Raw genomic sequence first — 12965 nt, 5'->3', positions numbered from 1 at the left:
ACGTGGATACCTGTGAATGAAGTGGGTTTGGAGGGCCACAGGTGTAAGTGTAAGATGGGGGAAAGTGGGCCTTGGATATGGAAGTGCATGAGCTTTATGAGCTATTCTGGTAGAGAGGTAGATATCTGAATAGAGATTAGGAAAGAGGACTGGGTTGGGGCTACAGAATTGGAGCCATTGGCTATGATAGCATTTGAGGTCAAGGGGGCTAGGAATGTGGGGATGTGACTCACTGGTGACGCACTTAGCTTGAATGTGAAAGGCCTGGGATGGATCTCCTGTACCATGTGAGTCCAGCAAAGATTAAGCAAGTCAAAACTCCACGCATTACTTTTTCTAAGAAAAAAAATTTTTTGACAGCACAAATATCATTCTGCCACATGTGATACCAGGTATCAAACTCAGGACCTCATGCCTGTAATCCAGAATTTTACCACCCAGGCCATACCCATAGATTGTTAAACAGTGCCTTGTTTGGCTCTCTTTTTTTCTCTCTTTCTTCATTTCTTAAAACAAAAGCAAAAAACCAAAAACCTGGGACTTCATGGTGGAGCACATGTGTTATACCCTGGACTTGAATCAAGATAGAGTGCAGGGGTTTTCAAGATGTTCATGAAAACATCTCTACAAGATGGAAGAATAGAACAGAACCCTGGGGACAGTCTGTAACATTAAGAGTCATTGAATTGGAACATGAAGGGAAATTGAGCCTGGAAATCCAAGAGTGTGGTGTCCTTGTAGGTATGTGAATAAAGCTTTGTCCATTTATTTATTTTTATTTAATGGATCCTTCTCACTTAACAATTTTATCTATACACAAGAAAATTCATGATTGTTAGTATCGACTTGACCTCAGCTGATCTGACAGAGATGTTGAGGGCTAACACTGAGCACTGGATTAGTTACGTGTATCTTATAGATCACCTTGCTGAGAGTATTCTATGACCTAGTATGGGCAGAAGCCTGATCAGTCACTGGATTCTAAGAGGGAATAGGGGACTAGGAAGATAACATAAGGGTTCTGCAAAAAGACTCCCATGCCTGAGGCACTGAGGTCCCAAATTCAATTACCATGAGCCAGAACTGAACAGTGTTCTGGAGTCTGAGTCCCTACATTCTCTCTCCATCCACCCCCTTCCCCCACCCCTCGCTCTACATCTCTCTCTCTTTTTTTATTGTTGTAGTTATTGTTGTTGATGTCATCTGTGTTGGATAGGATAGAGAGATATGGAGAGAGGAGGGGAAGACAGAGAGGGTGAGAGAAAGAGAGACACCTGCAGACTTCCTTTACCATTTGTGAAGCGACTCCCCTGCAGGTGGGGAGCCCGGGCTTGTACTGGGATCCTTACATAGTCCTTGCGCTTTGTGCCACATGCGCTTAACCCACTGCACTACTGCCTGACTCCCTACATCTTTCATTGAATAAAATAAATATTTTTAAAACCAGAGTGAATAGGTTAAGCAGAATTGGAGATAGCCCGATGACTGAAGAAAGAGAATGAGTTAGAGTTAAAGTCCTTGATGTGGGAAGGAAGAACTAGAAAGCTCATCCCTCATCATTTAGGGATTTGTAGGAAATAGTCTTTACATATATGTGACTATTGTTTGCAAAGAAAGATACTGATCAAATGGGGGCGGAGAAAGAGTTATTGTTGGGAAAATTCTATAAGTAAATGTTTTTACTCCATGTATGGAGGAAACAAGGCTTGTTGATTCTCTCCCTTCATAAATCTGTCTGGCTCATTTTATTCCCTTATCACCTATGCTCTTGATGGCTCCTCCCCACCTCCCACATAAATGAAATTTAGTTCCATTCCCGTGACACAATTACTCCTGTAAACCTGGCCTAGTTTCTTAACCCAGAGACATTTTCCTCTTCAGTGATTGCTGTGAAATTTTTAAAATAGTTCATTGTCCTCTTGGGCTTTATTTAGAAATGCTTTTTTTTCTTTTTCCACTTACTCCTTTTCAAGTGTACTGCTAACCTGTGTGCATGGTGGGGGCAGTGATGACGAGAAAGATAAAAGACTATCTTCATTCTGAATCGCTGCAGTTCCATTCCAGTCCTCAACTATTGTCAGGTTCATTCTTGTAGGTTGGACAGTCTGCCCCAGGCCATTGTAGAAGGAGATTCAGGGACACCCAAACCATATTTGTACTCAGGAGGGAAGAGCCTTCTCTTGGAATCCTGTCTTTCTCCTGATGCTGCGTTTGTCTCTCCCAAGACTCCAAGTACTGCTCACCCCATGGACTCTTCTCTGTGTCTCCCTCCACTAGGTACTGTTGGCTTCTTCTGAATCATTGCATTGCCTACTGACTGTAGACCTTTTTTCTTTAACTTTCGGTGGTGGTGTGGATGTGTTTGCAGTGGTGGTTGATGTGTGTCCTGGTGAAAAGTTCAGCCACTCTTTGCTGCTACAGCTGCATTCTGCCATGCTGTGACTCAGCCATCTTCCCAGTTTGTTGGTTTTAGGCAGATTAAGCTTAATTTAGCTGCAGGTTGATTTTTTTTGGATAGAGACAGAAGTTGGGGGGGGGCAAGATAGACAGACAGACAGACCTCCAACACTGCTCCACTTAGAAGCTTCCCCCTTGCAGGTGGGGTCCGGGGACTTGAACCTGGGTTCTTATAAACTGCATTGTGTGCATTCAACTTGGGCTTGATCAATTTGTCACCTGTTGAATGGGAAGAATTCTTAATGCATAAGCAGTAAAGATTAGAGGGAACAATAAAGCTTGTAAAATCGTTTACCAGAAAAATGATAAGTTGAATAAATGGAAACTTATAGTGGTATAGTATTAAGTAAAGGCCTATCTGGACAACAGATTTCCTGAAAGAAACAGGACAATGGCTTTATGTATCTGTATATCTTTCCAAATGCCAATTCTTATCTCTAGAAAGAACTCGGTGAGTGTTGATGAATGGTGATAGATGGTGCTTAGGAAATGTGGGATGTTTGCTCATGGGCAACCTTGATATGTTTGTCGTAATGAGTTTCATTGTTGCATGCCATTTAGTGTTAGAGGCTTCAGGAAATCTGCCAGACTCCAAGTCTTAGAACATGCAGGCCGGGGAAGTGGTTTTGCAACTTGGATGGAACATGAAGTCCATAGACTTCCCTTTAGGTTTCCTAACACTTGTGAAAATAGCTCTTATTCACTTGTCTACAGCCCAGAATTCCCAGAAATCTGTTTCAATTTTAATGCAGTTAGTTCTGTAGAATTAAGAGAGGAAACTGTTAGTGACATTTGTATTTCAATGTCAGTATAGATTAAAAGGAAAGAACTAGGCTAAAACAAATTACACTTAAAAACATTTATTTATTTATTTATTTATTTATTTGATAAAGAAAAATTGAGAAAGAAGGGGAAAGAAGGAGAAGGGGAACCCATAGACCTGCTTCACCACATTGTGAAGCTTTTCCCCCTGCCGCTGGGGACCAGGGATTTGAACCTGGGTATGGTAACATGTGTGCTCAACCAGGTGCACCAACACCAAGCCCCTCAAATTATACTTTTAATGGTAAAACGCAATGAGGTTTCATTTTGGAACTTTTGAAAGTTCAATAAGCAAGAAGTCATATATTTCATTGAGATGTCACTGTTTAGATCCCCGTGTATGTTGCTTGAGGCCTTTTCTCTATTAAGTATACATATGCACTGTAACACACCCACACATACATACACATACCACACACACCACCCCACCCCATACTGAATAGTCAGTTCTGTAAACTGTCTTCCCTTATGTCTCTCTTTGCTTTACACAGTGAATGTGCTAATATTTATGTGCATTGTCTTACCCTTTCTGACTATACCATTTTGTAGTTAACTGCTTATTTTGGGCTCTAGGATATTCCTTATATTTTTTCCCTCACAGACAGTGTACTGAAGCACACATAAAGTATGCAGACCCAAGTTTGTACTGGACTTGCCAATATAAAGTAGCTGGCATGGTCATTTCAATTCAGGCCTGTCCGTTTTCTACCATTTCCTTCCTAGGAAGTTTCGAGTGATTTAATGAGTGTAATGGATGTGTGACTGGGGAAATAAAAATGTGTGCTCTGAAAATGATTAGTACTTTGGATTTTTTAATGAAGCTAAGATAACCTTTTCTCATTTGATTTAGACAGAGTTTTGATATGGCCTCAAGGAAAGGGAAGCTTAGAGAGCTTCATTTCTGAGTCTAGCCAGGGTTGGGGATTTTTTTTTTTTTCTGACAAGGACTCTTTGGGTATGTATGTTTGTATTTATTTATTGTCTCCAGGGTTATTACTGGGGCTCTGTGCCTGCACTATGAACCCACTGCTCCTGGTGGCCATCTTTTTTTTCCATTGTTGTTGCTGTTATTGTTGTTGGATAGGACAGAGAGAAATTGAGAGAGATGGGGAAGATAGAGAGGGGGAGAGAAAAATAGACACCTGCAGACCTGTTTCACTGCTTGTGAAGTGACTGCCTCCTCCCCCCGCAGGTGAGGAGCCAGGGACTCGAACCGGGATCCTTGTGTTGATCTTTGCATTTCACACTGTGTGTGCTTAACCCAGCTCCCCCCCCCCTTTGGGTATTTATAACATCATTTGAAGGCCACATGAAATTATCAACTTGAAAACTAGTACTTAATGTTGCTCGGAAGAAAACTCTAGTTGCCTTGGCAGAATCAGAGCAAATGATTTCACAGGCTGTGTAGAGCCTATGGGCTGGACATTCCCATCTGTGGCTTTAACTGGCCTGTGTTTCTGGGATCATGGGCCTGCCTGGAGGTCAGTTATTATATTCCTGTCATTTCAGTGGAAGAAAGGCTGGAGTATGTGTGGGGAAGGGACAGGAAGGGGAAGGTAGAAAGGGGAGACAGATACCCACAGCACTCTTTTTCTGTTCTGAAGCTCCTCCCTGCACTTGCAGGGGGCTTGAATCCAGTTCCTTGAGTATTCGTTGAGCTCTATGGATGTAGCACTGCCTAGCCCCTACCATGACTTTTAAAATAAATTTGGGGTCAGTTGTTGGCACAACTGGTTGAACACGCATGTCACCTCACAGAAAGACCTGAGTTCAAATCTTTGCTCCCCACCTACACGGGGGGTGGGAGGGGTGGGGTGTTCCTGGTGAAGCAGGACTACTGGTCTCTTCCCCCCACACCCCATCTCTCTCCCCTATCAACTTATCTTTATCCTATCCAACAAAAATACATAAATTTATATCCATATTTTCAAGACTTCTCTATGATGTGTCATTTAACATCTAGTATGAAGAAAATCTATTGATAGCCAGATTTGAATAAGACTTCCTCAAAATATAATATTTCTTTCATTAATCATGAGCTTATTACATGAGCATGAACTTCGTATAAGTGTAGGGAACTCATATCTTGGGAGGTGGTTGTTGGGATATATTTCTTCCATGGCTATAACATTGTTCACTTAGTAAATATTTCTGGAGTGCCTGCTATTGGTTGGGCACTGGGCCTTTTTGAAAAGTGTAACCTGTGGTATCTAATAGCCACACCAATCCTGGCTTCATATGCTTCATATTGTAGTGATGGCAAAGCGAGAGGAGGAAGGAGAGAAGGAGGTCACCACTAACTGCAAGGAGAGTTGGGAAGGAAATGAGTAAGTGAGATTAACAGAGACTGACCTGCAGGGAAGTGCCTCCTTTGATTAGAGGGGCCAGAGAAAGCTGCTTCAGATGGGGTTACAGGTGTGGAGCCCTTGAGCAAGATAGAGCTTGCTATGTATGCAGATCTGAAATAAGCCTGGTGGGTGCGAAGGCCACCTGGTGGGTGCGAAGGCCACCTGGTGAGTGAGAAGGGCATCAGTGAGCAAGAAGGTTGAAGAACACAGTGGGCAGCAGAACTTACAGTTCTTACAGCCTAGGAACAGGAGTTTGAATTTGAATTTAAGTGCAAGAGGGAGGAATTAAGAGACTTTATACAAGGGTCTAAACCTGAATAGGTTTCCTTTTTTCTTTCTTTCTTTTTTATCTTTACATTCTTCTCCCTGCCCCCACACCTTTTAAAAGTATTTTATTTATTTTAATAAGAGACAGGCAAAGAGAGAAAGAGACACACCAGAGCACTGCTCAGCTCTGCTTCTGGTGATGCTAGGGACTAAACTTGGCACCTCAGGGGCTCAGGCATGAAAGTCTCTCTTTTTTATTTTTAAATTATTTTTATTTATTGAATCGAGACAGCCACAAATGGAGAGGAATAGGGAGGTAGAGAGGGAAAGAGACAGAGAGACACCTGCAGCACTGCTTCACCACTCATGAAGCATTCCCCTGCATGTGGGGACCAGGGGCTTGAACCCAGGTCATTGCATTGTAACATGTGCACTCAACTAGTGTGGCACAGCCTGGCTCCCAGAAAGTCTTTTTTTTTTTTTAAATTTCTTTATTGGGGGATTAATGGTTTACAGCCAACAGTAAAATACAATTGTTTGTACATGCATAACATTTCCCAGTTTTCCACATAGCAATTCAACCCCCACTAGACCCTCCTCTGCCATCATGTTCCAAGACTAGCACCCTCCTCCAAACCCAGTCTTTTACTTTGGTGCAATAGACCAACTCCAGTCCAAGTTCTGCTTAGTGTTTTCCCTTCTGATCTTGTTTTTCAACTTCTACCTATAAGTGAGATCATCCCATATTCGTCTTTGTTTCTGACTTATCTCACTTAACATGATTTCTTCAAGCTCCATCCAAGATGGGCTGAAAACGGTGAAGTCACCATTTTTAATAGCTGCGTAGTATTCCATTGTGTATATATACCACACCTTACTCAACTACTCATCTGTTGTTGGACACCTAGTTTGCTTCAAGGTTTTGGCTATTATAGATTGTGCTGCTACGAACACAGGTGTACACAAACCTTTTTGGATGGGTGTGTTTCGTAACGTAGGATATATCCCCAGGAGAATTGCAGGGTCATAGGTTAGGTCCACTTCTAGCCTTCTGAGAGTTCTCCAGACTTCTATCCATAGGGCTTGGGCCAACTTACATTCCCACCAGCAGTTTGGGAGGGTTCCTTTGTCCCCACAACCTCCCCAGCATTTGTTGTTACCTTTTCTGATGTATGACATTCTCACAGGAGTGAAGTGGTATCTCTTTGTTGTCTTTATTTGCATTTCTCTGACAGCGACTTGGAGCATTTTTTTTTTTCCATATGTTTGTTGGCCTTGTGGATCTCTTCTATGGTGAATATTCTGTTCAGATCCTCTCCCCATTTTTGGATCGGGTCATTTGTTTTCTTGTTGCTGAGTCTGGTGAGTTCTTTATATATTTTGTTTATTAGCCTCTTTGTCTGATGTATGGCATGTAAAGATCTTCTCCCATCTCGAAGGAGGTTTCTTTGTTTGGGTTGTGGTTTCTTTTGCTGTGCAGAAGTTTTTTAATTTGGTGTTGTACCATTGGTTTATTTTTGTTTTAGTCTTCTTTGTAATTGGATTTGTATTATTGATGATGCCTTTAAAATTTAGACAGAAAAGAGTTCTGCCAATATTTTTCTCTAAGTATTTGATAGTTTCTGGTCTAACATCCATGTTCTTTTTTTTTACGTTTTCCAGTAAATATAATAGTTTGTACATGCATACCATTTCTCAGTTTTCCACATAACAGTACATAACAAAACAAAATGGAATTTACTTTTGTGTTTGGTGAAATACAGTGGTTCAGTTTCATTCTTTTGCATGTTTCAACCCAGTTTTTCCAACACCATTTATTGAAGAGACTCTCCTTTCCCCCTTTAATAGTCTAGGCACCTTTGTCAAAGATTAGATGTCTATAGATGTGGGAGCATGAAAGTCTTTTGTAGAATTATTATGCTGTCTCTCCAGCCTGGATTTCTTTATTTTGATCACTCCTGTGTTGCAGTTTTTGAAAGCTGTTGTATCAATGTGAAGAACCCAGGCAGTGTGCCCCCCTTCCTGTTTCCCTGCCCAACGTGAACTCACCTCTCCAGGCCCGGCTCTATAGCTCACTGCCTGCATGACCATCCTGCTGTCTCCCAGGAGGGACTGCCTTTAAATTTAGGCAAGAGTGTTGCTTCCCAGGACCCCCCCTCCCCCACCTAGATCTCCTGCTTGAAGTGGATGCACACTGACTATACCCCTTCTCTAGGGATCAGTAAGTCTGAGAAAGTGTGGGGTGAGCCCACACTGAGCCCATGTCCACCTAGTTCTTGGCCACATTCCGTGGAATCAGGTGTCCAAATTCCAGAGTCCTTAGCCAGACTGGGGCTCAGGATTCTTTGAGAGCCAAGGCTCGGTACTGCAGTCATCCTCCTCAGGGGGAGCCATGCCCAGAGGCTGCTCCATGGACCATGAAAAGTGGGGGGTGATATCTGCAGGTGGGCCCACATGTGCACAAGCCCTTCAAGATAGGAGCAGAAATCAGGGGTCTCTGGAGGTCAGAAACAAGACAGTAGAAGGATGGGGCGGGGAGAGCATAGAAGTCATGCAAAAAGACTTGTGCCTGAGGCTCCACAAAGTCCCAGGTTCAATCCCCTGCACTTTTTTTTTTTTTTTTTGCCTCCAAGGTTATCATTGGTTCTCGGTGCCTATGCCATGAATCCCCAGCTCTTGGTGGCTATCTTTTCCATTGTTGTTGTTGTTGTTGTTGTTGTTATTATTGCTGTTGTTGTTGGAAAGGACAGAGAGAAAGTGAAAGAGGAAGGGAAGATAGGGGGAGAGAAAAACAGACACCTGCAGACCTGCTTCACCATTTGAGAAACAACCACCCTGCAGGTGAGGAACCAGGGGCTTGAACCAGAATCCTTGCAGTTTGAACTATGTGTGCTTAACCTGGTATGTTTAATCATCCTCCCCTGTCCCCTGCCCTAGCATCATCTTAAGCCAGAAGTGACCAGTGCTCTGTTGTGTCTCTCTCCCTCCCCCCACCCTCTAATAAAATTAATAAATATATTTTACAAAAAGAGAGATTAGACAGTAGGCCAGGGGGCAGGGGCTGCCTAGACCCATCAGTATCAAAGCTCAGGCAGCCCCTGTCACCTCTCTGGAGGAGCAGAGACAGGGATGCGGCTGGTGGGAGGGCCCCAGTGCAGGCCATTGAGAAAGGAGGTACCTGGCTACACGTGGTGGGTGGGCTTCTGTGTTGTGGTATCTCGGCCCAAGCCCTGCTGGCATGGGTGGGCCTCACTTGGATGACCAGAGCTACAAGTTTCAGCCCTGTCTTTCCCCCAGCACCCAGCCGTGGGCCTGCACACTCACAGCTGGTTTCGCTTTTAATTCATCATTTGATTTTTATTAGCAATTTAGTAATGATGGTTCTAAAAAATTTCAGATTACAGGGGGATAAGGGGCAGGGTGGTGGTGCACCAGTTGAGTACACACATATTACCATGCACAAGGATCTGGGATCTAGCCCCCCATCCCCAACGGGTCGGGCTACAGGTAGGGTTGGGGGCCAGATCCCAGATCCTTGTGCAGGGGTGGAGAGCTTCACGAGCAGTGAAGCAGTGCTGCAGATGTCTTTCTTCCTTTCTTCTTCCTCCCCTCTCAGTTTCTCTCTGTGCTATCAAATAAAACAGCAACAACAACAAAAATGGGATTGGTGCATTTGTAGTGCCAGAACTGAGCCTCAGTGATAACCCTAGCGACAACAACAGCAATAATAATAATAATAGAAAAAGTGGTTACTGGGGGATAGTTCCACATTGCATACACCACCAACATTCTGTGCCTACCCCCAACCTTCAGTCACCATAATTCTCACAAAGTCTTAAAGATAGGTGGGCAAGTCCATGTATTTCAGTTCTCTAGATTCCACAAATGAATGAAACCATCTGGCAGTTGTCTTTTATCTCTTACTTTATTGAGCACAATCACCTCCAGTTCCTTCCTTTTTGTTCCAAAGGACCTAATTTCATAATTTTTTTAATTGCAGAGGATTATTGTTAAATTTCTGTCCTTTAACCTCTTTATCCAGTCATCTGTCAATGGGCATTTAGGCTGCATTCACTCTTTGGCTACTGTGTATAATGCAGCTCTGAAGGTGGGAGTGCATACTCCCTGTCGAATTAGTGTTCTCATGGCCTTTGAGTAGATGTCTAGGAGTGGTCACAAATGTTGGTTGAAGAGGGCCAGGTTGTGGGACACTTGGTTGAGCACACAGTTTACCATGCACAAGGACCCAGGTTCAAGCCCCTGGTTCCCACCTACAGGAGAGAAGCTTTACCAGTAGTAAAGAAAGTTTGGCAGTTATCTTTGTCTCTCTTCCTTTCTGTCTACCCCTTCTCTCTCCATTTCTCTCTGTCTCTATCAACAAACAAAGAAAGAAGGCAAAAACAGCTGCAGAGAGCAGTGGAGTCAGGCAGGCACCAAACTTATTGATCATTTTTTATTGATCATTCAGAGTTTGCCTTTGCATGATGGGATCTGTCCGTAGGTTGTAACTTCTGTCTTCAGAGACAGGTACTTTTGCTTACTCAAAAAACTTGTGTTTCTTGTCATTTGGACAAAGAGGGACCCTCATCTTAGAGTTGTGGGAGGTGAGGATTTTCAGCATCCTAACTGCAAATTCTCCATCACTCTTAAGTTCTGGAGCTGTAATTGCTTCAAGCACCCAGATTTTTTGATTGATGGTCTCTGGAGCTGCCTGTCCTCCTTCCCTTCCCCCCTAAACCCTAAGCAAGAGACTGCTCAGCACCCCCACCCCCAGTCACACTCTCCCCTAGCACCCCAGGGGTCCTCTCCTTCAGTATCTGTGGCTCCCACATGGGTAGTAGACTGTGTCACAGTTCCCTGGCTCCTCTGTCGGCCTTCTCAAAGGAGTCATAGGGGTGGGAGCTGGTGCATGCCTGAGCTGATGGCCTTCAGGGCTCCAAGGGGAGAGGGCAAGCCTAGGCAGGATGAAATCCTGACTTCTCAGGAGCCTTAGCAGGATTAGGGCTTGCAAAAGGGCATATGGTTCCCCTGCTAGATCGCTAATCACAACAGTGCTCCACCTTCCTGGATTTCTTTCCAGGGAACAGTCGTGGATACAGAGAAAAGAGGATGTGCTCAGCATTAAGACATGAGCACCATGGGTGAGCCTGCCAGGGTTATGTGTTTGGTTATATCCCGACTCTGCAAGTTAAAGATCTCCCAGCCTACCCCACTCCCCACCCTCCCACCCCGCACCTGCCAAAGCCAAAGGAACTGAAATAGTTTAATGAGATTAAGAGTGATTCCTGTGAACACAATATTCTACTTGATTAAAAGTCTTTGCCAAAGTGGGTTGATCTCATCCAGACATTACATTAAAAAGCCAGAATTATGTTTTGGCTTAACATTAAGGTCACTGTGTGGACTGCAGTGTCACAGAAAAAAAGCCTAGGAGGGTGTGAAGGGAAAGGACTGTTTATCCCAAGAGAAACCCAACTAATGGTGGAAGTTGTCATCACTCAGAGCAGTGTTGGTGTAGGGTTATCTTGTGCCGAATGTCATGTGGAATCCTGATGGAGGGACTGACATAGGTTTGCTCCAGAGGGTCTCAGTTTGTTCCTGCTCTTCTGGCATTTGAGAAGCAGTGAGGAAATGGAGCAGTGTCAGGATGTGAGCATCACAGAAAACTCTGGAAGAAACTCTGAAGGATGGGCTATAAATGTTTCTAGATGGTAAGCTTTCTGGCCACTCTCCCCAACTTTGTGATAGTCTACTAGAAGTCCTCGTGTGTATGTGTTCATTAAATTTTCAGTGTCTGTCTCAATGTTTCAGTACTTTGCATAGAGGTTCTTATCTTGCAGGGGCTGCTAGTGGGAAGAAAAGAAGCCTCTCTATTTGGAGATTTATTTATCTATTTCTTTTGACAGAGACAGAGACCAGAGCACTGCTTAGCTCCAGCATATGCTGGTGCCAGGGGTTGAACCTGGGACCTGGGAGTCTCAGTCATGAGAGTCTGGTGGGAGGAGCCAGGCAGTGGTGCATCCAGTTACTCTGTGGAAGGACCCGGGTTCAAGCCTCCACTCCTCACTTATAAGGGGGGATGCTTCATGTCTAGAACTATCTCTTTCTCCCCCCTTCATCTCAATTTCTCTTTGTGCTATCTAATAAAAAATCATAACAATAAAGGGCATAAAGAAAAAGTGGCTGCCAGAAGCAGTGGATTCATAGTGCTGGCACAGAGCCCAGTCCATAACCCTAGTGGCAGTTGAAGGGAAGGATTAGGAAGAAAGTCTGGTAGGAATAGAAGTTATTTTTTGTTGTTGTTGTTTGTTTGTTTTGTTTTTACTGGGCATGTAGCTTCACCAAACAAGATCCAGTTTCTGTTAATAAAGAACAGCAATACGGGGACTTGAAGAAAGCAAACGATGGTGTTGACCATGTGGGGTAGCCAAGGGCAGAGTTCTGGGCCTCAGTGAGGAAGAGGAGGTAATTCTTCAGGTCACCCAGGACCTCAGAGCCCGCTGTACACAGAGTCCTCTCAGGACTACACCTCAGAGACAACAGTAACAGGAAGTCACCTGAGCATCTGTGTGTGACTGCAAGTCCAGATTTGGGGGCTGGGCAATGGTGCAACAGGCTGAATATACACATTACCATGCGCAAGAACCCAGGTTCAAGCCCCCACTCCCTACCTGCATGGGAGAAATGGTACAAGTGGTGAAGCAGTACGCTTTCTCTTTTCTTCTCTGTGTCCCCATCTCTCTCAATTTCTCTCTGTCCTGTTGAATAAAATGGGGGGGGGCAGAAAAATGGCCACCAGAAGCAGTGGATTCATAGTGCCTGCACCAAGCCCCATTGAAAACTGTTGTGGCAATTAAAAAAAAAAGGGGGGTTCTCTACTGGCCTCCTTCTCTGTAGTGTTGACTGAAATGCATAGAGTGCTCAGTTTCACTTGGATAAATAGTTGGAAAAGGGAAGCAAATATTCAAATGTAAGAAAAATAAAGCATTAAAAAAAAAGTCCAGAAGCAGAGCAAGGACAGAGCCTCTCTGCCTCCCAATGCTCCCTCCCTCTGCTGAGAATGGCTGCTCC

The 12965-nt window shown here is 43.9% G+C and overlaps 1 protein-coding gene across 4 annotated transcripts in view; it reads left to right on the top strand.

Annotated features, from left to right (window-relative positions):
• Positions 1-12965, top strand: part of PIP5K1B (phosphatidylinositol-4-phosphate 5-kinase type 1 beta) — a 361155-nt gene that overhangs the window by 104624 nt on the left and 243566 nt on the right. Inside the window, exon 1 of one of the 4 annotated variants that reach the window (XM_060199751.1) lies at positions 2055-2277. The exons of 2 other annotated variants lie outside the window; for them this stretch is intronic. The gene's annotated coding sequence lies outside the window, so the exon portion shown is untranslated. Of the gene's footprint in view, positions 1-2054; positions 2278-11502; positions 11606-12965 lie in introns of those variants that run through there. One more of the 4 variants, XM_060199752.1, reaches the window with a different exon arrangement.

This window comes from Erinaceus europaeus, chromosome 10, assembly GCF_950295315.1.
Source record: "Erinaceus europaeus chromosome 10, mEriEur2.1, whole genome shotgun sequence".
NCBI lineage: Eukaryota > Metazoa > Chordata > Mammalia > Eulipotyphla > Erinaceidae > Erinaceus > Erinaceus europaeus.
This window is presented reverse-complemented; position numbering and strand designations above follow the sequence as displayed.